The sequence below is a fragment of the Balaenoptera physalus genome (assembly GCF_965194825.1).
Source record: "Balaenoptera physalus genome assembly, chromosome: 9".
In the NCBI taxonomy this organism is placed as follows: domain Eukaryota; kingdom Metazoa; phylum Chordata; class Mammalia; order Artiodactyla; family Balaenopteridae; genus Balaenoptera; species Balaenoptera physalus.
This window is the reverse complement of record NC_138888.1, coordinates 9,343,485-9,365,847: the sequence shown is the minus strand read 5'-3', so window position 1 is coordinate 9,365,847 and position 22,363 is coordinate 9,343,485. Positions and strand designations below refer to the sequence as shown.

Here is a 22,363-nt window from a genome sequence, read left to right as displayed (position 1 = left end):
ACATTTCTCTTAACTGTAAGAACATGTCATAATCACAGTAGACTGCCCACAGAGTTAGATTTTTCAAGACCTGGAAAAAAAGTTTTCAATTAAAGAAAAAAATTTCTCCCTTAAAAATTTAAAGCAGACTTATTAGAATAGTATTTTGCTAGTACCTCGATGATTATTCTTCAAACTGTGTCCAACTGTGAACAATGATTAGTAGGAAAAAGGAAAAGAGATTATTAATCAGAATATCAATATAGGAATCAAAAAAATTTCAATGCCTTCTAAAAATATATATATGCATATAGACAGATATATTTATCTTTAGTGACTGAAGTCCCTACAGAAATGAAAAGCAGCTCTGAATGGAAGATATACTTAGGACCCATAGAAGTGTTTAGCTTTTCTCCAACGCCTTCAAGATGGTACCCAACATTGTTTAAAATCTTTGAAATTTAATCGTTACTTGTTGGCATCCTGTCAAAGAAGGAGATGTTGCCCAACTATTTAATCACTATCCTTTTGCTCAACTATTTCATCAACTGAGTAAAGATGATCTAAATATGATGCGATGGTTTCTAGAACAACTCAGTATTCTAGAATCGTAGATTGTCTTTGGATGAGACATTTCTTTCTTCTTTTTTCTTTTGCAATAAGAGAAAAGAAAGAAGATGCCTTGAGGAACTCATGTGAGAAATGGTCTTTGGTTTAATACATTAAAAACTTCTGGCAGCTTTACAGGGATTAAGGGGGAAACTGCTTGGTGTACATGTGTAAGAAAATCTGTTAGCAATAACACAAAATAAAAAGCTTAAACATTTTTTCTTGTAATTCTAGTACCTCAATTGATGACTAAGCAAACTAGTTTAGGCAACAGATAAACTTGTAAAGGTCACTGTTTTAAAGGTTATTTTATCTTATTTTCTCACTGTTTAAAGGGTTGCTGCTACTTCTCTATGAAACACAGGATAATGGTAAAAATAATACAAAGACAGCAACGAAGTAGATGCTTATAAAACCAAGGCAGAATGCAATGTAAACTAAGAGTTTATGTATAGATTTTCATTTTACTTACTACATGAAAACTTTTGACTAAAACAAAAATGCAGAGCAAAAATCTACTGCTTCCTTCAATCCCGACACCTACTATGAAAGTGGTCAACTATAAAACATTATACGAATATTGTTCACTGTTACTTCTCTGGCCTAAAAACCTTCATGGTATTAACTTAAACAAACCACCCGCCAGCAGGTTCCCCTCCCACCAAGTCCTGGATATGAATGAGTATAGTGGAAATACACTTCCTCATCTTATTTCCCTCTAGATTTCCTCAAATGACATCACTGGCCCTTTCAGCTTTTTCCAGAATAAACTAACTCTCTTTCAACTCTCTCAGTGTCTTGACTATCTCCAGTTCACTGCCCTCCAGCCTCAACAAACCATCCATCCTTGCTTTCTGGGGGTGAGCATCCGTCCCATGGTTGTACTTCCTTCCCCACCCAGCCTCGACTCCGGGGTGCATCACTTCAACCTCTCTCTCTACCTGCTTCCTCAACATACCAGAGCCCTCTTCCTTCTACTATCCTGCAGCCCCAACCTGAAACATGTGTTTTCTCTGTTCTTACACTTGGACAGCCAAAATTGGGGGCAGGGGGACAAAAGGCAAACTGCGAGCATGCTCTCAGAATGACATTTGCTGTCCCTAATCAGTTCTCTTCTCATCCCCATGATGACTGCTCTAAACATCCACATACTCTGCCAAGCGTCCTACCCTACCTGCATCCTTCTCAAATGATCTTGTCTCTCATTTCACTCAGAAAATTATGACTCTGAACTCCCTCAACTTCTGCCCCCATACCTACAAGCAGGGACTGATCCAGGTATTGAAGGAATCAACATTTATTCAAATAGTGGGGGAAGGGGAGGTTCCTTTAAAAAAAAAAAAACCCCACAAAACCACAAATATCAAATTAGGTACTAAAATGAAAGTGATTTAGAATGAGAAAAGATATCACAATAAATTACTGGAGTCAGAAATTTTGATACCTTTCTTCTGGGATTTCATTAGCTAATTTGTCAGAAATGCTTACATAGAAATACTTCAGGATTACACTCTGGTGTTCCTCCCTCCCTAAGACATTACAACTCCTAGTAACTCCTAGCACTCACAGGGGCCCATGCAAGTAAGGCACCCTCAAGCCTAAGCTGTCTAATATCACAGGAAATCTACCCTGGCCGACTTTCATATCTTAATCTGCATCGCCTTTTCCAGATTCCAAATGGATTTTTATCTGCACTGTTCTTTCCTATTTCTGAGGAAAAGGTCTCATCCCTTTCTCAAAGGGAAATGTACCATCTATGTTCTAGATATCATTTTTTTCCCTTCCATGTGCACCTTGATTCATTATCTATCTTTCTCTTCTTTATCTTCACACACTCCCTCCTCTCTATCAGCTCTTTCTACTCCTCGCCACTAAATACTGGATGTCCAATTTCTCCCATCAAAACACAAAAACAAACAATTGGAAACAAAAAAAAGTAAACACTCGGTCTACCCAAGTGCCCTCCAGCTACTGCCACTTCTCTCACCTCCCTTTCCTAAGATTCTTTCCCCAGTGTGTGTTCCTCCAGCCCTGAAACAGCCCTCCCCAAGGTCACCAGTGACATCTTTGCTGCTAAATCCACTTTTCAGTCACCATCTTACTGTCTTTGTCTAAAGCATTTGACTACTCCCTCCTTGTCTCTAGCTACTATGACACCTGGTTTTCTAGTTTGATTCCCCTATAACTGGCTGTTCCATCCCATTACTCATTCAACAAACAGTTATTCAGTTATTGAGCACCTACCACCTGTCAGGGATGGAAACCTGAGATGTGAATAAAGCAACACAACTCCCTGCTCTTACTGAGTTTACAGTTGTCTCTGCTGCCTCCACCCAGCCCTTAAATATTAGTGTTTCAGTGGGTTCCACCTGTGCTCTTCTTTTTTCCTCATGTTATATTCTCGTGCTAAGTAATTTCAGTGTTTTCATCACAAAGCTTTACCTGTAAGCTTTTGATTCCCAAGTCTCTATAACTAATTCAAGTCTCTCTGCTAAGCACATATATTCAACTGCCTAATACACATTTGCACCTGGAAGCACCACAAACACCTAAAACCCAGGATGTCTAAAGTCAAATCATCATACTCTAGAAATCAAATATCCCAAGACCATTTATTACTAAACCAGTTTCCCCATTGATCAGAAATGACTTTTCCCTACACCAAGGTCTAATCTACCTAGGGTCCATTTCTGGAGAATTTTGTTCCGCTAACACATTTGTCTAACCCTGCATCAATAATATAACGCCTTTCTTAATTCTTATACCTTTAAAATAAGCCTTGATAGGTTCTAGAGTGAGTACCCCTGCCCCCATTCTTTTCAGGATTATCTTGGCTATTGGGGATTTTTTTTTTTTGGCAATCTTTTACATTTTTTACTTTTTTAAATTTTTAAATTTTATTTTACTTATTTTTTTATATAGCAGGTTGTCATTAGTTATCCATTTTATACATATTAGTTTATATATGTCAATCCCAATCTCCCAATTCATCACACCACCACCATAACACAACCACTTTCCCCCCTTGGTGTCCATATGTTTGTTCTCTACATCTGTGTCTGTTTCTGCCCTGCAAACCGGTTCATCATACAGCATTTTTCTAGGTTCCACATATATGCGTTAATATACGGTATTTGTTTTTCTCTTTCTGACTTACTTCACTCTGTATGACAGTCTCTAGATTCATCCACGACTCTACAAATGACCCAATTTCGTTCCTTTTTATGGTTGAGTACTATTCCATTGTATATATGTACCACATCTTCTTTACCCATTCGTCTGTCGATGGGCATTTAGGTTGCTTCCATGACCTGGCTATTGTAAATAGTGCTGCAATGAACATCGGGGTACATGTGTCTTTTTAAATTATGGTTTTCTCAGGGTATATGCCCAGTAGTGGGATTGCTGGGTCATAAGGTAATTTTTTTTTTAGTTTTTTAAGGAACCTCCATACTGTTCTCCATAGTGGCTGTATCCATTTACATTCCCACCAACAGTGCAAGAGGGTTCCCTTTTCTCCACACCCTCTCCAGCATTTATTGTGTGTAGATTTTCTGATGATGCCCATTCTAACTGGTGTGAGGTGATACCTCATTGTAGTTTTGATTTGCATTTCTCTAATAATTACTGATGTTGAGCAGCTTTTCATCTGCTTCTTGGCCATCTGTATGTCTTCTTTGGAGAAAAGTCCATTTACGTCTTCTGCCCATTTTTTGATTGGGTTGTTTGCTTTTTTTAATATTGAGCTGCATGAGTTGTTTATATATTTTGGAGATTAATCCTTTGTCCATTGATTCATTTGCAAATATTTTCTCCCATTCTAAGGGTTCTCTTTTCGTCTTGTTTGTAGTTTCCTTTGCTTTGCAAAAGCTTTTAAGTTTCATTAGGTCCCATTTGTTTATTTTTGTTTTTCTTTCCATTACTCTAGGAGGTGGATCAAAAAAGATCTTGCTGTGATTTATGTCAAAGAGTGTTCTTCCTATGTTTTCCTCTAAGAGTTTTATAGTCTCCGGTGTTACATTTAGGTCTCTAATCCATTTTGAGTGTATTTTTGTGTATGGTGTTAGGGAGAGTTCTAATTTCAATCTTTTACATGTAGCTGTCCAGTTTTCCCAGCACCACTTATTGAACAGACTGTCTTTTCTCCATTGTATATCCTTGCCTCCTCTGTCATAGATTAGTTGACCATAGGTGTGTGGGTTCACTTCTGGGCTTTCTATCCTGTTCCATTGATCTATATTTGTTTTTGTGCCAGTACCATATTGTCTTGATTACTGTAGCTTTGTAGTATAGTCTGAAGTCAGGGAGTCTGATTCCTCCAGCTCCGTTTTTTTCCCTCAAGACTGCTTTGGCTATTCGGGGTCTTTTGTGTCTCCATACAAATTTTAAGATTTTTTTGTTCTAGTTCTGTAAAAAATGCCATTGGTAATATGATAGGGATTGCGTTGAATCTGTAGATTGCTTTGGGTAGGATAGTCATTTTCACAGTATTGATTCTTCCAATCCAAGAACATGGAATACCTCTCCATCTGTTTGTATCATCTTTAATTTCTTTCATCAGTGTCTTATAGTTCTCTGCATACAAGTCTTTTGTCTCTCTAGGTAGGTTTATTCCTAGGTATTTTATTCTTTTTGTTGCAATGGTAAATAGAAGTGTTTCCTTAATTTCTCTTTCAGATTTTCCATCATTAGTGTATAGGAATACGAGAGATTTCTGTGCATTAATTTTGTATCCCGCAACTTTACCAAATTCACTGATTAGCTCTAGTAGTCTTCTGGTGGCATCTTTAGGATTCTCTATGTGTAGTATCATGTCATCTGCAAGGAGTGACAGTTTTACTTCTTCTTTTCCAATTTGTATTCCTTTTATTTCTTTTTCTTCTCTGATTGCTGTGGCTAGGACTTCCAAAACTACGTTGAATGGTAGTGGTGAGAGTGGACATCCTTGTCTCGTTCCTGATCTGAGAGGAAATGCTTTCAGTTTTTCACCATTGAGAATGATGTTTGCTGTGGGTTTGTCACATATGGCCTTTATTATGTTGAGGTAGGTTTCCTCTATGCTCACTTTCTGGAGAGTTTTTATCATAAATGGGTGTTGAATTTTGTCAAAAGCTTTTTCTGCATCTATTGAGATGATCATATGGTTTTTATTCTTCAATTTGTTAATATGGTGTATCACATTGATTGATTTGCGTATATTGAAGGATCCTTGCATCCCTGGGATAAATCCCACTTGATCATGGTGTCTGATCCTTTTAATGTGTTGTTGGATTCTGTTTGCTGGTATTTTGATGAGGATTTTTGCATCCATATTCATCAGTGATATTGGTCTGTAATTTTCTGTTTTTGTAGTATCTTTGTCTGGTTTTGGTATCAGGGTGATGGTGGCCTCATAGAATGAGTTTGGGAGTGTTCCTTCCTCTGCAATGTTTTGGAAGAGTTTGAGAAGGATGGGTGTTAACTCTTCTCTAAATGTTTGACAGAATTCACCTGTGAAGCCATCTGGTCCTGGACTTTTGTTTGTTGGAAGATTTTTAATCACAGTTTCAATTTCATTACTTGTGATTGGTCTGTTCATATTTTCTATTTCTTCCTGCTTCAGTCTTGGAAGGTTATACCTTTCTAAGAATTTGTCCATTTCTTCCAGTTTGTCCATTTTATTTGCATAGAGTTGCTTGTCGTCGTCTCTTAGGATGCTTTGTATTTCTGTGGTGTCTGTTGTAACTTCTCCTTTTTCATTTCTAATTTTATTGATTTGCGTCCTCTCCCTATTTTTCTTGATGAGTCTGGGTAATGGTTTATCAACTTTGCTTATCTTCTCAAAGAACAAGCCTTTAGTTTTATTGATTTTTGGTATTGTCTTCTTTGCTTCTATTTCATTTATTTCTGCTCTGATTTTTATGATTTCTTTCTTTCTGCTAACTTTGGGTTTTGATTGTTCTTTTTTCTCTAGTTCCTTTAGGTGAAAGATTAGATTGTTTATTTGAGATTTTACTTGTTTCTTGAGGTAGGCTTGTATTGCTATAAACTTCCCTCTTAGAACTGCTTTTGCTGCATCCCATAGGTTTTGGATCATCGTGTTTTCATTGTCATTTGTCTCTAGGTATTTTTTGATTTCCTCTTTGATTTCTTCAGTGATCTCTTGGTTATTTAGTAACGTATTGTTTAGCCTCCATGTGTTTGTGTTTTTTACAGTTTTTTCCCTGTAATTGATTTCTAATCTCATAGCACTGTGGTCAGAAAAGATGCTTGATATGATTTCAATTTTCTTAAATTTACTGAGGCTTGATTTGTGACCCAAGATGTGATCTATCCTGGAGAATGTTCCATGTGCACTTGAGAAGAAAGTGTAATCTGCTGTTTTGGGATGGAATGTCCTATGAATATCAACTAAATCTATCTCGTCTATTATGTCATATAAAGCTTGTGTTTCCCTATTAATTTTCTGTTTGGATGATCTGTCCATTGGTGTGAGGTGTTAAAGTCCCCCACTATATTATGCTACTGTCGATTTCCTCTTTTATAGCTCTTAGCAGTTGCCTTATGTATTGAGGTGCTCCTATTGGGTGCATATATATTTATAATTGTTATATCTTCTTCATGGATTGATCCCTTGATCATTATGTAGTGTCCTTCCTTGCCTCTTGTAACATTCTTTACTTTAAAGTCTATTTTATCTGATATGTGTATTGCTACTCCAGCTTTCTTTTGACTTCCGTTTGCATGGAATATCCTTTTCCATCCCCTCACTTTCAGTCTGTATGTGTCCCTAGGTCTTAAGTGGGTCTCTTGTAGACAGCATATATATGGGTCTTGTTTTTGTATCCATTCAGCAAGCCTGTGTCTTTTGGTTGGAGCATTTAATCCACTCACGTTTAAGGTAATTATCGATATGTATGTTCCTATTACCATTTTCTTAATTGTTATGGATTTGTTTTTGTAGGTCCTTTTCTTCTCTTGTGTTTCCTGCCTAGAGTAGTTCCTTTAGCATTTGTTGTAGAGCTGGTTTGGTGGTGCTGAATTCTCTTAGCTTTTGCTTGTCTGTAAAGCTTTTGATTTCTCCATCAAATCTGAATGATATCCTTGCCGGGTAGAGTAATCTTGGTCGTAGGTTCTTCACTTTCATCACTTTAAATATGTCATGCCACTCCCTTCTGGTTTGTAGAGTTTCTGCTGAGAAATCAGCTGTTAACCTTATGGGAGTTCCCTTGTATGTTATTTGTTGGTTTTCCCTTGCTGCTTTCAATAATTTTTCTTTGTCTTTAATTTTTGCCAATTTGATTACTATGTGTCTCAGCGTGTTTCTCTTTGGGTTTATCCTGTATGGGACTCTGCGCTTCCTGGACTTGGGTGGCTATTTCCTTTCCCATGTTAGGGAATTTTTCAACTATAATCTCTTCAATTATTTTCTCGGGTCCTTTCTCTCTTCTCCTTCTGCAACCATTATAATGCGAATGTTGTTGCATTTAATGTTGTCCCAGAGGTCTCTTAGGCTGTCTTCATTTCTTTTCATTCTTTTTTCTTTATTCTGTTCCACAGCAGTGAATTCCACCATTCTGTCTTCCAGGTCACTTATCCATTCTTCTGCCTCAGTTATTCTGCTATTGATTCCATCTAGTGTAGTTTTCATTTCAGTTATTGTATTGTTCATCTCTGTTTGTTTGTTTTTTAATTCTTCTAGGTCTCTGTTAAACATTTCTTGCATCTTCTCGATATTTGCCTTCATTCTTTTTCCGAGGTCCTGGATCATCTTCACTATCATTATTCTGAATTCTTTTTCTGGAAGGTTGCCTATCTCCACTTCATTTAGTTGTTTTTCTGGGGTTTCATCTTGTTCCTTCATCTGGTACATAGCCCTCTGCCTTTTCATCTTGTCTATCTTTCTGTGAATGTATTTTTTGTTCCACAGGCTGCAGGATTGTAGTTCTTCTTGCTTCTGCTGTTTGCCCTCGCTACTGGGTTTTTTATTGGAACTGAACTGAATTTACAGATTAAATTGGGGAGAACTGGTATCATGTGGAGTGCCTCCATTCATGAAAAGTGTATCTTCAATTCCTCTTTTAGATCTTTTGTAATTTTCTCCACAAAGGTCATGCATGGTTTGTCTGTTTCTTCCTTTCATGGAAAATTTCAAATGTATACAAATAGAGACAGAATAATAAACTCAACCCCATCACTCAGCTTCAAAAATTATCAACACATGGTCAATCTTGTTTCATCTATACCTGCTCTATCCAATATAACTTCTGCATGATAGACATCTCCTATATCTGCACCACTAGTGTGAAAATATGCTAATGTGACTGAAGAACTGAAATTTCAGTCTTTTAAATTTTAATTAATTTTAATTTAAATACCCACATGGCTAGTGGCTATGGTACTGAACAGTGAAATCTATACTGTAACCCACATGCACTTTCCACCACCATAACGCTCAATTATTTTGAAGTAAATCCATGTCATGTAATATATAACCTGTATATATTGTAGAATGTTACTGATAGTTAGAAAAACATTAACCATCATTATGTCCCCCTTGAAAAAAATTCCTTAGTATCATCAAATATCCAACGAATGTTTCAATTATTTCATAAACTTTTGTTTTGCACTATTGGTCTGTTAGAATTAGGATCTAAACAAGGTCCACATATTGCATTTGGTTGCTAATGTGCCTCTTTTTTAGAGTCACTTATTTTTACTTTTATTTTTATTTTATTTATTTATTTATTTGTTTGTTTATGGCTGCATTGGGTCTTCGTTGCTGTGCGCGGGCTTTCTCTAGTTGCGGCGAGTGGGTGCTACTCTTCCTTGTGGTGCGTGGGCTTCTCATTGTGGTGGCTTCTCTTGTTGCGGAGTACAGACTCTAGGTGCGTGGGCTCAGTAGTTGTGGCTCATGGCTCCAGAACGCAGGCACAGTAGCTGTGGTGCACGGGTTTAGTTGCTCTGCAGCATGCGGGATCTTGCCGGACCAGGGTTCGAACCCGTGTCCCCTGCATTAGCAGGCAGATTCTTAACCACTGTGCTACCAGGTAAGTCCCAGAGTCACTTATTTTTAAAATTACTAGTTTAGATTTTCTTTTTTCTTGAATTAGTCTTGATAATATCTATTTTTCAAGAAAATGGGCATTTAAGTTTTCAAAATCATTAGCATAAAGCTGTTCATGCTATTCTTATGATCTTTCTATCCCAAAATTGCCTATCTTTTTTGTTCCTAGCATTATTTGTGCCTCTTCTTTTTTACTTTTGAGCAGTCTTCTAAAAGCTTATTAATAGAAAAAAATCATTTATTAATTTTTATCATCTACTGCTTTTGCTGAGCATCTCTATTTTATTTTGTTTTGTTTTCTATTTCTGCTCTTCACTATTTTCTTCTTTCTTTCTTTGGATTCACTCTGTCCTTTTTGCAACTTCTTCAGTAATACTTAACATATTATGAGCATTTCCTGCTGTTTCATAAATGCATTTAAGAGCATAAATTCCACTCTACGTTTTGCTTTACTTCAATTTCACAAGTCCTGATATTTCCACTGTGATTTTCTCTAATCCATGGATTAGTTTGTTTTTAGTCTCTAAACATACAAAATTTCCAAAGATTATCTTTTTATTGTGCTATATGACATAGATTCCTTGGAATTATGGAGACTTGCTTTGTTACCTAGTTGCAATCAATATTTATAAACGTATCACATAAACTTACTCTTCGTTATGGGCAAAATTTAGTATATCCGTTATATGAAGCTTGTTAACTGTGTTGTTAAAAAGGGATTCAACCCTACCCATTTGGAACCTGGAATGCAGCTGGTTAATAACCAAGTAAAGGTTTTGATTCTTGAAAGCTTAATGGAAGAAGTGCTTAGCTCTTTCCATCAGAACAACCACTATGGGAGGGATGCCACCCTATAATGGATACAAGATTTTATTCAAGGACCTATTATGTCCAGGACTGTTCAAAGGGTTATACAGAAGTACTCAACTTGTGTTAAAAATAACACCAGAAATAGGCCTCCTCCCCCTCATATGGAATTCAGGAGGAGGGGGTGGTGAGGGGGGCAGCCCAGGGAAAGACTGGCAGGTAGATTTCATGGTTATGCCCAAGACTAAAGGAAAGTTTCGTTATCTACTGGTAATGGTAGACACTTTTACAGGCCGAGTGAAAGCACTCCTGTGTCAGACAGAAAGGGCTTCTGGGGGAGTGAAGTCCTTACTTAAAGAAATAATTCCCAGGATTGGACTCCCCAGCTCAATTCAGAGTGACAACAGATGAGCTTTTGTTGCCAGTAGTACACAAGGGGTTTCAGAGCAACCTGGAATAAAATGGAATTTACATGCATCCTGGAGATCCCAGTCAACTGGGAAAATGGAGAAGAAGAATTATACTTTGAAAGGACTATAGACAAAATCTGTCAAAAAACTGATTTAACATGGGACAAAATATTGTCATTTGCACTGTTTAGAATCAGGGTGGCCCCTAGAAGCAGACTCCAATTGAGTCCTTATGAGATACTGTACGAGAAACCATTCCTCTATTCTGAGTTGCTAGGCAGACAAATTTCTTTTTTTTTTAAATGGTGAGTCTTTTTTTTTTTTTTAATAGTTTTAAATTTATTTATTTATTATTTATTTATTTTTGGCTGTGTTGGGTCTTCGTTTCTGTGCGAGGGCTTGCTCTAGTTGCGGCAAACGGGGGCCAGTCCTCATCGCGATGCGCAGGCCTCTCACTATTGTGGCCTCTCTTGTTGCGGAGCACAGGCTCCAGATGCGCAGGCTCAGTAGTTGTGGCTCCCAGGCCTAGTTGCTCCTTGGCATGTGGGATCTTCCCAGACCAGGGCTCGAACCCGTGTCCCCTGCATTGGCAGGCAGATTCTCAACCACCGCGCCACCAGGGAAGCCCCAAATTTCTGATCAGAAGTAAAAGAATTAGATACTATGAGGTTATGTACAAACACTGGAATTAGTTTTGAATGCTATTCATAGATTTGCCAATAACAGGATTAAGTACCCTACAGATTTCCCCCACCATCAGATAAAACCTGGGGAACAGGGAGCTTTGAAAAACCTGGAAAGAAGTACTCCCAGAAAACCAACCACAACCCCAGTGGGTAGAGCCTTATCAGGTTTTGCTAGTAACTAACTCTTCTGTTAAACTTGAAGATGTTAAGCTTTGGATCCATTCCCAAGTGAAGGGGTGATCCCTCTTGCCCATCGCCACAATAAAGGAGAAAACTGCTGCTGAAAGCCATTAACAGATCTTAAAGTCCTCTTTAGAAGAAACAGTAAGAAACAAAGGGGATGGCTCCTTACATTAAGGTAAGGACTGTAATTTTTCTGTTGCTGGAGGAAAGTCATATTATCTGTGTACCAAAACCCTGCCTTTGTTTGATCCTGGAGTCTACTTGTGACTCCTTCTTAAGATAAAGTTTCTTTACTCTTTCACTATAATTACACTACTCTGGAACTGAAGTACCCATTTCTTTCACACTCTCATTTAGACCTAGAAAATAATGGCAAAAATGCCAAGTACCATCTCTGGGAACAGGCCTATGTAAACACCCAGCAAAGCTTTTTGAGCATGGTGATCCAACTGGAAGCCAAAGTGGCATGTAAGCAATGACCCACTATACTGGGGTGCAGAAAGCCAGAAAGCCAAGCTTTGGGAAACCTATGGCCCCACCCTGGGCCATGGGATATTTTGAGCAGTAACTGTAAGTTACACCACTGCACCTTGACGGCCTCAGCTCCCTGGATTAATAAAAAGGGGCTATATCAGATAGTACAACTGGTAGGCAAAGGGGGCAGGAACATTTTCCAGAGACAGCACATACTGCCTATGGGAAGCCACTGGGCCCTGGTGAATAAAGAAGCTGTGCCCCACATTTGGACGCCAGTCTCCATGTTGAGCTGCACTTTGAAAAGCAACATTTGGTTCTGCCCTCAAACCCAGTGGGACTCAGAGACCACTCTGACTTGGCCTACAAGAAAGACCCCCATACAAGATAACATATGGTATATGGGAAAAGGAAAGTTCTGCTGAGAAAGAGTCAGTAATGAGGCAGTCGTTATATCTGATGGGTATTGTAATGATAACGCCTTCAGTATGAATGACACAGGAATTTGGTGCAATTATGGCACAGTCAGGAAACTGTAATGTAAAAAAATAAATGTATGATAACACTGATGTAGATGACTATATGTATTGGAACTGGAACTAACCCCCCGACCCCCCACTCTATTGTGTAAGTTGAGGACAGCTGGGCTGAGGACAGATTGGAGGAAAAATCTGAACTAGTCCAGCAGGTCTTGCAAGAGAGTGCTAAAGAATTCCACTGAGTACAGATAATGGTAGACAAGGGAGGAAAGGGAATAGTGCAACTAACAAGAGACTATGCAAACACTGTTCAGGAATCATCAGTTGGTTTTCTTCTTTCCCAGTCCATGGGAAATTTTTATTAAAGAGAACGCTGCTCTCTTTCTGACAGTCATTCTCTCATTTTTCTTACAGAAGTGTTATTGTAAGAGAAGGATATAGCAAGCTAAGAAAAAGAAATTTTAATGTTAAGCCCTGGGGCATCACCTGGTCACCTCACCACCTACCAAACAGAAAATTGTGCACAAGCTGATTACATTCCCCAGGGCCACCTCCCTCACCTTGCCTTTAAAACCCCTTCCCTGGACTTTCCTCATAGCGCAGTGGTTAAGAATCTGCCTGCCAATGCAGGGGACACGGGTTCGAGCCCTGGTGCAGGAAGATCCCACATGCCATGGAGCAACTAAGCCTGTGCACCACAACTACTGAGCCCACGTGCCACAACTACTGAAGCCCACACGCCTAGAACCTGCACTCCACAATAAGAGAAGCCACTGCAATGAGAAGTCCACACATTACAATGAAGAGTAGCCCCCGCTCGCCGCAACTAGAGAAAGCCCGTGCGCAGCAACAAAGACCCAACACAGCCAAAAATTAATTAATTAATTAATTTTAAAAAAAAACCCCAAAAAACCTTCCCTGAAAGCCAGCACAGAGTTAGGGTCTTCTGACCATTAGCCGCCTGTACTACTTTCTTGGTACCTTGCAATAAATGCTGTACTTTCCTTCACCACAACCTGGGTCAGCAGACTAGGTTTGCTGTATGTGAGGCAAGTGGACCCAAGTTTGGTTCGGTAACACACACTTAAACAGCACATACAAAGTCTCACACCCTCTGGTACCCAGGGCAGAAGCAGTAATTTGAAGGGAGCCTGGGTAAGACCTACCTGCTGATCTTGGAGAATCTCCCACAGAGGCAGGAGAAATATAATATAATAACCAGAAAATATAAACCAGCTTTACAAAAAATGTTAAAGTGACTTCTCTAAGCGAAAAAGAAAACGCCACAACTAGAAACATTAAAATTACAAAAGGAAAAAGCTCATTGGTACAGACAAATATACAGTAAAGGTAGCAGATCATCCACACACAAAGCTATAGGAAGGTTAAAAAACAAAAGTAGTAAAATCATCTATATCCACAATAAGCAGTTAAGGGATACACAAAACAATTGGATGTAAAATATGATGTCAAAAACAGTAATCATAGGCACAGGGGCCTATGATTAAGCCCTGGGGCCTCACCTGGTCACCTCACCACCTACCAAACAGAAAATTGTGCACAAGCTGATCACATTCCCCAGGGCCCCCTCCCTCACCTTGCCTTTAAAACCCCTTCCCTGAACTTCCCTGGTGGCGCAGTGGTTAAGAATCTGCCTGCCAATGCAGGGGACACGGGTTCGAGCCCTGCGCTTAATCATAGGCACATCTCTTGAAATGAAGAGATCAGCAACTTGAAACAATCACACATTATATATAGATTGTTATACATAAACCACATGATAACAACAAACCAAAAATCTATGATACACACACAAAAAAAGAGAAAAGAATCCAAGCAAAACACTAAAGACAGTCATCAAATAACAAGAAGAGAATAAGAAAGGAACAAAAAACAACTACAAAAAACAAGCTAAAAACAATTACCAAAATGGCAATAGAGACATACATATCAATAATTACTTGAAATGTAAATGAACTAAGTGGTCCAATCAAAAGACACAGAGTAGATGAGTGGATTCAAAAACAAGACCTGTATATATGTTGCCTACAGGAGACACATGGCATATCTAAAGACATGCAAAGACTGAAAGTGAGGGGATAGAAAAAGGTATTCCATGCAAATGGAAAGAAAAGAAAGCCAGGGTAACAATATTTATATGAAACAAAATAGACTTTAAAACAAAGACTGTTACAGGAGACAAAGAAGGACATTACATAATGAATAAGGGAATCAATCCAAGAACATTTAACAGTTATAAATATATATGCACCCAACATAGGAGCACTTACATACATAAAGCAAATATTAACAGACATAAAGGGAGAAATCAACAGTAACACAATAATAGTAGGGGACTTCAACATCCCACTTCCATCAATAAAGAGATCATCCAGACAGAAAATCAATAAGGAAATACTGGCCTTAAATGACACATTACACCAGATGGACTATATATACATATATAAAACATTCCATCCAAAAGCAGAAGAATGCACATTCTTTTCAAGTATACATGGAACATTCACCAGGATAGATCACATGCCAGGCCAGAAAACAAGCTTCAGTGAATTTTTAAAAAGATCAAGTATCTTTTCTGACCACAACTCTATGAGACTAGAAATCAACTACAAGGGACTTCCCTGGTGGTGCAGTGGTTAAGAATATGCCTGCCAATGCAGAGAACACGGGTTTAAGCCCTGGTCCGGGAAGATCCCACATGCCACAGAGTAACTAAGCCCGTGCGCCACAGCTACTGAGCCTGCGCTCTAGAGTCCACACAAGCTACAACTACTGAAGTCCGTGCGCCTAGAGCCCATGCTCCACAACAAGAGAAGCCACTGGAATCAGAAGCCCGTTCACCTCAATGAAGAGCAGCCCCTGCTCGCCACAATTAGAAAAAGCCCACGCACCTCAATGAAAAGTAGCCCCCGCTCACCACAACTAGAAAAATCCCATATGCAGCAACAAAGACCCAACACAGCCAAAAATAAATAACTAAATAAATTTATTAAAAGAAAAAACAATCAACTACAAGAAAAAAAAACTGCATAAAACCTCCACAAATGTGTGGAGGCTAAACAATATGCTACTAAACAACCAATGGATCGCTGAAGGAATCAAAGAGGACACCAGAAAAATACGTGGAGACTAATGAAAACAAAAACCCAATGATCCAAAATCCATGAGATGCAGAAAAAGCAATTCTAAGAGGGAAGTTTATAGCAATAAAAGATTACCACAGGAAACAAGAAAGAAATCAAATAAACAACCTAACCCTACACTTAAAGGAACTAGAAAAAGAAGAACAAACAAAACCCAAAATTAGTAGAAGGAAAGAAATCATAAAGATCACAGCAGATTTAAATGAAATACAGACAAAGAAAACAATAGAAAAAGTCAATGAAACTAAGAGCTGGTTCTTAGAAAAGCTAAACAAAATCAGTAAACCTTTAGCTAGACTCATCAAGAAAAAAAGAGGGTCCAACTCAATAAAAACAGAAGTCAGATGCTACAACTGACACTGCAGAAATATGAAGGATCATAAGAGACTACTATGAACAACTATATGTCAATAAAGTGGACAACCTAGAAGAAACAGACAAATTCCTAGTAATGTACAATCTCCCAAGATTGAACCAGGAAGAAATAGAAAATATGGACAGACCAATTATCAGTAATGAAACTGAATCAGTAATTTAAAAAAAAAAAAAGAAAAAAGAAAACTCTTAATGAACTAAAGTCCAGGACCAGATAGCTTCACAGGTGAATTCTACCAAACATTTAGAGAAGAGTTAACACCTACTCTTTCAAACTACTGCAAAAAACTGCAGAGGAAGGAATGTTTCCCAACTCATGCTACAAGGCCAGCATCACCCTGATACCAAAACCAAACAAAGATACCACAAAACAATAATGTTACAGACCAATATCACCGATGAACATAGATGCAAAAATTCTCAACAAAATATTAGGAAACCGAATCCAACAGTACATTAAAAGGATCATACACCATGATCAAGTGGCATTTATCCCAGGGAGGCAAGGATTTTTCAATACCCACAAATCAATCAATGTGATACATCACATTAACAAACTGAAAAATAAAAACGATATGATCATCTCAATAGATGCAGAAAAAGCTTCTGACAAAATTCAACATCTATTTATGATTTAAAAAAAAAACTCTCCAGAAAGTGGGTATAGAGGGAACATACCTCAACATAATAAAGGCCATATATGACAAGTCCATATCTAACATCACACCAATGGTGAAAAGCTGAAAGCATTTCCTCTAAGACCAGGAACAAGACAAGGATGCCTGCTCTCTCCACGTTTATTCAACATAGTTTTGGAAGTCCTAGCCACAGAAAACAGATAAGAAAAATAAATAAAGGGAACCGAAACTAAAGGGAAGAAGTAAAACTGTCACTGTTTACAGATAACATGACACTTCAGACACAGAAATTCCTAAGATGCCTACTAGAGCTCATTAATGAATTCAATAAAGCTGCAGGATACAAACCTAATATACAGAAATCTGTTGCATTTCTATCCACTAACAATGAACTGTCAGAAAGAGATATTAAGGAAACAATCCCATTCACAATAGCATCAAAAAGAATTTAAAACCTAGGAATAAACCTAGGAGGTAAAAGACCTGTACTCAGAAAACTACAAGACACTAATGAAAGAAACATAAGATGACACAAACAGATGGAAAGATATACCATATTCATGGATTGGAAAAATTAATATTGTTAAAATGACCATACCGCCCAAGGCAATCTACAAATTCAATCAAATCCCTATCAAAATCCCAATGGCATTTTTCACAGAACTAGATCAAATAATTTAAAAATTGTATGGAAACAAAAGACCCCAAATAGCCAAAACAATCTTGAGAAAGAAAAACAGAGATGGAGGAATCACATCCCTGACTTCAGACTACACTACAAAGCTACAGTAATCAAAGCAGTATGGTACTGGCACAAAAGAGACATATAGATCAACGGAACAGAATAGAGAGGCCAGAAATAAACCCACACACTTATGGTCAATTAATCTATGGCAAAAGAGGCAAGAATAAACAATGGGGAAAAGACAGTCTCTTCAATAATTGGCGTTGGGAAAACTGGACAACTACATGTAAAAGAATGAAATTAGAACATTTTCTAACATCATATACAAAATAAACCCAAAATGGATTAAAGACCTAAATGGAAGACTTGAAACCATAAAACCCGTAGAAGAAAACACTGATGGAATACTCTCTGACATAAATTGTAGCAATATTTTTTTTTAATCTGTCCCCTAAGGCAAAGGAAACAAAAGCAAAAACAAACAATTGGGACCTGATTAAATATAAAAGCTTTTGCAAAGCAAAGGAAAACATCAACAAAATGAAAAGACAACCTACCGAATGGAAGAAGATATTTGCAAATAATATGACCTATAAGGGGTTAATATCCAAAATATATACACAGCTCATACAGCTCAACATTTTAAAACACCCAATTAAAGAATGCAGAAGACATGAATAGACGTTTCTTCCATAGGAGATACACAGATGGCCTATAGGCATGTAAAAAAATTCTCAACATCGCTAATTAGGAGACAAATGTAAATAAAAACCACAATGAGATGGCACCTCACACCTGTCAGAATGGCTATCATCAAAAAAAACACAAACAATAAGTGCTGGCAAGGAAGTGGAGAAAAGGGAACCCTCATACACTGTTGATGAGAATGTAAATTGGTGCAGCTACTGTCGAAACAGTCAGGAGGTTGCTCAAAAACTAAAATAGGGGTTTCCCTGGTGGTGCAGTGGTTAAGACTCTGTGCTCCCAATACAGAGGGGCCAGGTTCAATCCCTGGTCAGGGAACTAGATCCCACATGCATGCCACAACTAAGAAGCCCACCTGCCGCAACTAAGAAGAACACAGGCCGCACCTAAGGAGCCAGTAAGCAGCAACTAAGGAGCCTGCCTGCTGCAACTAAGACCTGGTGCAATCAAATAAATAAATATTTTTTTAAAAACCTAAAAACAGAACTATCATACAATCCATCAATTACACTCCTGGGTATATATCCAAATAAAACTAAAATGCTAATTCAAAAAGATACATGCACCCCAATGTTCACAGCAGCATTGTTTACAATAGCCAAGATATAGAAGCAACCTAAGTGTCCATCAACAGATGAATGGATAAAGAAGATGTGGGTATATATATACAATGGAATAATACTCAGCCTTAAGAAAGAATGAAATTTTGCCATTTGCAACAACATGGATGGACCTGGAGGGTATTACGCTTAGTGAAATAAATCAGACACAGAAAGACAAATACTGCATGTTATCACTTGTATGTAGAATCTAAAAAATAAAAAAAACTAGTGAATATAACAAAAAAGAGACATACAGATATAGAGAATAAACCAGGGGTTACCAGTGGGTAGAGGGAATATGGAGAGGCAAGATAGGGGTAGGGGATTAAGAGGTACAAACTACCACATATAAAATAAATAAGCTACAAATATATACAGTGCAGCACAGGGATTATAGCCAATATTTTATAACTATAAGTGCAGTATCCTCTATAAAATTTTGAATCATTGAGACTGGTACAAGTTGGCAGAGTAGAAGGACGTGTGCCCACTCCCTCTTGCGAGAGCACTGAATCACAACTAACCGCTGAACAATCATCGACAGGAAGACACCGGAACGCAACAAAAAAGATACCGCACATCCACAGACAAAGGAGAAGCCACAATGAGATGGTAGGAGGGGTGCGACCATAATAAAATCAAATCCCAAAACTGCTGGGTGGGTGACTCAAAAACTGGAGAACACTTATACCACAGAAGTCCACCCACTGAAGTGAAGGTTCTGAGCCCCATGTCAGGCTTCCCAAACTGGGGGTCTGGCAACAGGAGGAGGAATTCCTAGAGAATTAGACTTTGAAGGCTAGCGGGATTTGACTGCAGGACTTCGACAGGACTGGGGAAACAGACTCCACTCTTGGAGGGCACACACAAAGTAGTGCACGCATTGGGACCCAGGGGGAAGGAGCAGTGACCCCATAAGAGACTGAACCAGACCTACCTGCTAGTGCTGGAGGGTCTCCCGCAGAGGCAGTGGGTGGCTGTGGCTCACTGTGGGGACAAGGAAACTAGCAGCAGAAGTTCTGGGAAGTTGTCCTTGGCATGAGCCCTCCCAAAGTCTGCCATTAGCCACATCAAAGAGCCGGGTAGGCTCCAGTGCTGGGTCGCCTCAGGCCAAACAACAAACAGGGAGGGAACCCAGCCCCACCCATCAGCCGACAAGCAGATTAAAGTTTTACTGAGCTCTGCCCACCAGAGCAACAACCAGCTCTAACCACCACCAGTCGCTCCCATCAGGAAACTGGCACAAACCTCTTAGATAGCCTCATCCAACAGATGGCAAACAGCAGAAGCAGAAAGAACTACAATTCTGCAGCCTCTGGAAGGAAAACCACATTGACAGAAAGATAGACAAAATGAAAAGGCAAAGGACTTTGTACCAAATGAAGGAACAAGATAAAACCCCAGAAAAACAACTAGATGAAGTAGAGATAAGCAACCTTCCAGAAAAAGAATTCAGAATAATGATACTGTAGATGATCCAGGACCTCAGAAAAAGAATGGAGGCAAAGATCAAGAAGATGCAAAAAATGTTTAACAAAGACCTAGAAGAATTAAAGAAAAAACACCTAGAAGAATTTAAGAACAGAGATGAACAATACAGTAATTGAAATGAAAAATACACTAGAAGAAATCAATAGCAGAATAACTGAGGCAAAAGAACGGATAAGTGACTGGGAAGACAGAATGGTGGAATTCACTGCCATGGAAAAGAATAAAGAAAAAAGAATGAAAAGAAATGAAGACAGCCTAAGAGACCTCTGGGACAACATTAAACGCAACAACATTCACATTACAGGGGTCCCAGAAGGAGGAGAGAGAGAAAAAGGACCCAAGAAAATATTTGAAGAGATTATAGTTGAAAACTTCCCTAACATGGGAAAGGAAATAGCCACCCAAGTCCAGGAAGCGCAGAGAGTCCTAGGCAGGATAAACCCAAGGAGAAACACGCTGAGACACATAGTAATCAAATTGGCAAAAATTAAAAACAAAGCAAAATTATTGAAAGCAACAAGCAAAAAACGACAAATAACATACAAAGGAACTCCCATAAGGTTAACAGCTGATTGCTCAGCAGAAACTCTACAAGCCAGAAGGGAAGTGGCATGATATATTTAAAGTGATGAAAGGGAAGAACCTACAACCAAGATTACTCTACCCCGCAAGGAACTCATTCAGATTCAATGGAGAAATCAAAAGCTTTACAGACAAGCAAAAGCTAAGAGGATTTAGCACCACCAAACCAGCTCTACAACAAATGCTAAAGGAACTTCTCTAAGTGGGAAGCACAAGAGAAGAAAACGACCTACAAAAACAAATCCATAACAATTAAGAAAATGGTAATAGAAATATACGTATCGATAACTACCTTAAACGTGAATGGATTAAATGCTCCAACCAAAAGACACAGTCTCACTGAATGGATACAAAAACAAGACCCATATATATGCGGTCTACAAGAGATCCACTTCAGACCCAGGGACACATACAGACTAAAAGTGAGGGGATGGAAAAAGATATTCCATGCAAATGGAAACCAAAAGAAAGCTGGAGTAGCATATCAGATAAAATAAACCTTAAAATAAAGAATGTTACAAGAGACAAGAAAGGACACTACAAAATGATCAAGGGATCAATCCAAGAAGAAGATATAACAATTATAAATATTTATGCACCCAACATAGGAGCACCTCAATACATAAGGCAACTGCTAACACCTATGAAAGAGGAAATTGACAGTAACCCGATAACAGTGGGGGACTTTAACACCTCACTTACACCAATGCACAGACCATCCAAACACAAGCTTTAAATGACACAACAGACGAGATAGATTTAATTGATATTTATAGGACATTCCATCCAAAAACAGCAGATTACACTTTCTTCTCAAATGCCCACGGAACATTCTCCAGGATAGATCAAATCTTGGGTCATGAATCAAGCCTCAGTAAATTTAAGAAAATTGAAATCATATCAAGCATCTTTTCTGACCACAGCGCTATGAGATTAGAAATCAGTTTCATGGGAAAAAACGTAAAAAACACAAACACATGGAGGCTAAACAATACGTTACTAAATAACCAAGAGATCACTGAAGAAATCAAAGAGGAAATCAAAAAATACCTACAGACAAATTACAATGAAAACACGACAATCCAAAACCTATGGGATGCAGCAAAAGCAGTTCTAAGAGGGAAGTTTATAGCAATACAAGCCTACCTCAAGAAACAAGTAAAATCTCAAATAAACAATCTAGCTTTACACCTAAAGGAACTAGAGAAAGAAGAACAAACAAAACCCAAAGTTAGCAGAAGGAAAGAAATCATAAAGATCAGAGCAGAAATAAATGAAATAGAAACAAAGAAAAGAATCGCAAAGATCAATAAAACTAAAAGCTGGTTCATTGAGGAGATAAACAAAATTGACAAACCATTACCCAGACTCATCAAGAAAAAGAGGGAGAGGACTCAAATCAATAAAATTAGAAATGAAAAAGGAGAAGTTACAACAGACACTGCAGA

At 38.3% G+C, this 22,363-nt stretch overlaps 1 protein-coding gene and 1 long non-coding RNA gene across 4 annotated transcripts in view; both read right to left on the bottom strand.

Annotated features, from left to right (window-relative positions):
* Positions 1–22,363, bottom strand: part of LOC309667302 — a 247,793-nt gene that overhangs the window by 153,255 nt on the left and 72,175 nt on the right. The gene's annotated exons all lie outside the window — the stretch shown is intronic.
* The window catches only part of SERAC1 (serine active site containing 1), an 82,032-nt gene that overhangs the window by 45,154 nt on the left and 14,515 nt on the right, over positions 1–22,363 (bottom strand). The window lies entirely within an intron of this gene.